This window comes from Hevea brasiliensis, unplaced genomic scaffold (assembly GCF_030052815.1).
Source record: "Hevea brasiliensis isolate MT/VB/25A 57/8 unplaced genomic scaffold, ASM3005281v1 Scaf1, whole genome shotgun sequence".
In the NCBI taxonomy this organism is placed as follows: Eukaryota; Viridiplantae; Streptophyta; class Magnoliopsida; order Malpighiales; family Euphorbiaceae; genus Hevea; species Hevea brasiliensis.
Window position 1 is genome coordinate 7642812 of NW_026614585.1, and position 5262 is coordinate 7648073.

The 5262-nt window shown below is 37.1% G+C and overlaps 1 non-coding gene across 1 annotated transcript; it reads left to right on the forward strand.

Annotated features, from left to right (window-relative positions):
• The first annotated feature begins 509 nt into the window (after window positions 1-509).
• Window positions 510-616, forward strand: LOC131176386 (small nucleolar RNA R71). Its single transcript, XR_009146478.1, has one exon. It is a non-coding gene; the product is annotated as a small nucleolar RNA R71 (small nucleolar RNA).
• The last annotated feature ends 4646 nt before the right edge of the window (window positions 617-5262 follow it).

Consider the following 5262-nt stretch of genomic DNA (forward strand, 5'->3'; position numbering starts at 1 on the left):
ACCCTTGCTGTTTATTCATTAGCTGATTCTGCAAGTTAGTCCATGAGAAATTGGGGTGATTCTTCCATCCAGGGTTGTAAGTATTTGAATATGAGTTGTTGAGTTGCCTCTTGTTGAAGTTTCCTTCATTATTCACATAGTCCATCTATTCTATGGAGGATTTGTTGAAGTTGTTGCATTTCGAAGTCATATATCCTCCTCCGCAGTTGTCGCAGTGTTGGTTGCTTGTTCTAATAGTGTTGGCTTGCATTCTGTCAAGCCTCTTTGTGAGCTAATCAAATTGAGCATTTATCATGCTTAGGGCATCCACTTCCACGACCCCTGCTGCTCTCTTTGTATTTCTCTTTTCATTTGACCACTCGTAGTTGTGATACGCAACCCTCTCCAGAAGTTCAAGTGCTTGTATTACCGTTTTCTCCATTAGGTCACCTTTTACAGCTGAATCTACTGTGCTCCTTGTGGAAGGCAATAACCCATTATAAAAATTCTGAACTAAGAGCCAATCCTCTATGCCATGGTGTGGACATTCCCTCTGCAAGTCTTTATACCTCTCCCATGTGTCATAAAGTGATTCACCTTCCTTTTGTCTGAAGGTATTGAGTTTAACTCTCAACTTTGCAGTCTTTATAGGTGGGAAATACCTTGCTAGAAAATCTTATGGGAGGTTTTCCCAAGTGGTGAATGTTCTAGCTGGTTGAGAAAGTAACCACTTCCTCGCTTTGTCTCGAAGGGAGAATGGAAATGCTCTGAGTCTTATAGCTTAATCAGAGACTCCATTCATCTTGAATGTATCACATAGGGCAAGGAAGCACTGGAGGTGATAATGTGGATCTTCCGTTGGTGAACCCCCAAACTGGGTTTGTTGAATCATCTGAAGACATGTTGGTTTCAGTTCAAAATTATTGGCTTCCACTGCGGGTCTCGTAACATTGGGCTGGAATCCTTGTATAGATGGAGCTCTGTAGTCCCTCAAGAGTCTTGGCCTGTTGTTGTTGTTGGCCATGATTGGAGTTTCTAGATTTTCTTGATCTTGTTTTTTGTGTCTCCTTTCTCTCCTGATGGCTTTTAGAGTTCTATCTATTTCGGGATCCAAGTCCAAAACTTCTTCCTCTGGCTTTGTTCTGGCCATGCACCAAACCAAATACCTGAGAGAAAATAAAAGAATTAATTAAGTAAATTTAAACAATAATAATAAATGCCTAAATCAGCTAAAGTGCCTATTGCCTAATATTGCTAAAAATAAATTCTCTAGTAATGGCACTAAAAACTTTTTTGCTGGTTTTATAACCACTGCAAGTGCACGGATCGCTAACAACTAATAAAGTAATCAGTGAAGTATCATTCCCACGAGGAATTTAGTTAGCAAATACCATGCTACACAGTAATTCTGACTGTTTAGGCTACCGAATATAGATGAAGAGTGAGTTAAATCTGTTTTGGATGCTAAAAGTAAATTTTGAATTAAACTATTTATAAAAGTAATTCCAAAATTAAGATTTCACACTGCAACCTTACTATGAATTTTGATCTTGTCTATTTATTGGATTGAGAATAATTGCTTTGATGGAAATTAATCCTAAGATATCCTAGGTCCTCTCTCAAAGCACCCAAGGTATATTTTAATTAACCTAAACCCTACTTTCGTGGTAATTAAATTAATTAAAACCCTTTAAGATGTATGATTAATTATGGAACTCCACGAATAATTTCAGCCTATCTCTAGGTCAGATTTCCTAAGTTCAATATTCTGATTTTCTAACACTAACCTTTACCTTTTAGTTCTTCAATTAGTATCTTTTATCATGTCTAGGTGGCTACCAACACATAGCATGCGTTAAGTACACAAAATATTAAATCAAAGGGGAGAACTCAGATCCAATAAATAAAAACTTAATATTGATCCATAATAATGATCACAAGTGTAACTCTCCTAATCCCAGAATAAAGGAATTACTCACTCATGGTGAGTTTAACAAACATAATGAAAATAAAATGAAAGAACATAAAAAGTCTGCTTAAAGAAATAGAAGAAAAGAACCGAAAAGAATCTATAGCTTTGATCTTGTGAAACTTCAGCTGATGGTTCCTCCTTGATGCCGATGCACTATTCTTCTAAACGGCTGTGAAAATAGTAAAGGTGATCTTCCCCTTCTTTCTTTGCTTTTTGTTGCTTCTATTTATATACAATGTCTAGGGTCAGATTTTCAGAGTCCTAATAGCATTAGAAGTTTCTTTTTTTTCTGTCAAAAACTAGAACTGGAGCCAAATCTGGAAATTGGCTGTCGTGTGATACATGGCTCGTGTGTCACTACACAGGTCAGGGTCATGTAACTTACTAGTTCTTGAATTGTTGCATCTTGTATCGGGACAGGACTTTACACGGACCTCAGGTAGTTACACGGGCCTGATTACACGACCCGTGTACTTTTGTACTTCGGGTAAATCTTCAATCCTAGCTCGGCAGAGACTTACACGGGTCTTCATGTTTTACACGAGGCATGGTACACGGCTCGTGTACTTTAATTCTTCCTTAGCTCTTTGTTTTTTCCTGGTAGTAAGTTACACGGGTCTTTGGCTTTGATTACATGACCCGTGTAAAGTGTATCAGCAACGCTTCTATGTCCTTTGGTATTTCCAAACTTTCTTCTTTACTCCTATGCCTTGGAACTTCTTCGAAACACCTGGAAACATAAAGAAAACATAGAATTTAGAGCTTAGCAATGTAATTTACAAAAGTTGATGAAATCAATGATTATGCATGAGATTACTTATCTAAATGCTATGAAACACTATACAATTGTACTTAAAAACATCTATATGATACATGTGTATCAGAGCACCCTAAGGTGATTACTTGGCCAGATAAAACCCTTGTCCAAAAGCTCCTACACCTATTCTTTCAGTTCTTTTAACTCCATTGGCACTATCCTATAACTGTTCTTTTAGTTCTTTTAACTCTGTTGGCGCCATCCTGTAGGGTGACATAGAATTGGGGTTTGTACCCAGCACAGTATCTATGCAAAATTTAATCTCCCTATCAGGTGGCAACCTAGGAAGCTCTTTAGGAAATACATCCATAAATTCCCTAACAACTAGTACATTTTCCACACCAACACCACTGTTTAACCTAACATACCATCTTTATCTTATCCCTTGCTTCTATTGTATTTTGGAAGATACCTCATATTAACAGATTCTTCCATAGCTATATTCAATCATACCTACTGTCATTACTCTGATCCTCGTACTTTTCAGTGACTTATAACCACCTATACTTGTATCTTCCCATTCTACCCCCTATACTGTTCTGTCATTATTGCTTTACTGTAAAGTGATTCTGTTGGTAACACTGAAGACATTCGCCTAACATCCATAATGAACCTTTAACTACTTTCTCACTATCTCAAAAGTCTAACCTAAAGCCTATGTGTCATTATCTATCATTCTTTTCTCTCATCACGCCTATTTGATTCATTGGATTGACTTTTATTCAATTTACTACTTACTAACTTCTTTTCTCTGTCTGATAAGATAATTCAAAACACCATCGCACACCTTCTAGCTTTTGCTCATTATTGTTATATTACTCACCTAACCTTCTCGATACTGTTAGCAGGTTAAAGGAATCTTGCCCCATTGCTATCCACTTCACCTTAGGAATGGGGAGCAAGTAGAGGTTGATCCAATCCTATAACTTCAAGCTCCACATTCTGACCACTAACACTGCCCCAACTATGACCTGCTCTGAGTCTTGCAATTTTAGTTTATATATGTTGGCAACTGTTCTCACAGATGTGGTCCTATCCTAGGCTCCTTAATTTTACTTTCAATTCACCTCGTTTACCTTATCCACACTAACACTTTGACTACTGTATTTCTTTGTGTGTTTTTTGTTTTTACTATCTCTGTTGCATCATCTACGCTTCTATGTTACTTAGAATTGATCCTCTGACCATGTTAATTAGTACCCACTAGTAACTTAACTTTTCACCCTTCAATGACTAAACCTTAAATATCCTGCACCCTTCTTGTAATGACTTTTCACCATTTTCTGTTCTGATCCTGAAATTCATACCCTTAATGACATTGAGAAAGGGATCTACATCAGTTCCATCTTCCATTCTACTTAATTAGCCAAAACTTAAGGTATTAGGTACCTAATTCCCAACCCTAAGTTCAAAAGAACCACATCTGTCATGATTTGATCACTTATAACTCCTATAATTGAACTTGTATCCTCCCCAAGATACTCAAGCCAATAACTTTCTATCACACTATAGTCCCATTTGGGACATCATTCTGTAGGTCACTACACTAGTAGTAACCTTTTGTCTCTCTTAAAAAGACACTACCATATTCTGCAGCACAACTGATTGTAAAAAAGGTACTACATTTATCATATTGCCACAATTACGTAAGGCCATCTACTCTCTTATCATACTGCAAACTTTTCTAAAAAGTTATTTCATAGGCTATGAACATTATTCATAACCTTGGGTCTCCTTTAGGGAGTAAAGCCATACTCTACACCTTGCTGCCACACCAAGAAGATGCTACCTCAATAAACTCAAAGCAAAACATCCATCATAATGCCAAAATTATCCAAGATCCCATACAAGAAACTAGATGGTCCATTATACTGCAACCATACTAAAACTTTAAATCTCGTGGTAACTCAAGGTAGCTCAAGCTATAACGTTGTGCTCAAGTTAGAATAACCAAGCCACTAACTATAGTTATCGCCTAAAAGCAACAGCTGATACTCTATCCTAGGGGTTTTAAACCATAATTAGGAGTTTCCTAGCTCCTCTATAAGAATAAAATTTTGTTATGGCGCAACTGTACCAAAAAAAAGCTGTTTGCAAAACCTTATCATAAAAGACCATGGGGATGTACATAGCTCTACACAATAATCTCATGTCCGTATAGTAATCTGTAGCTTACAACACAAACAACAAGAGCACTACATAGGTTACTATGGTACAGCCCAATAAACTGTAATCTCTAAACCCTTGCACCTCCATAAAAATCATATGGAAATTATCTTGATAGAACACTCAATTAATATCATAAACATGCCCTAACTAGGCAGTTCACAGTGGTACCCACACCCTCGCTTAAGGTAACTATACTATCATGACTCATTCTATGTACTCATGCCTTGCATTAATTAGACATGTCATGGCTTGCATTAATTAGACATTTCACATGGCCCTAAACTGACTAATCACATCATCTCTTGGGGCACTTATCACTATCGCA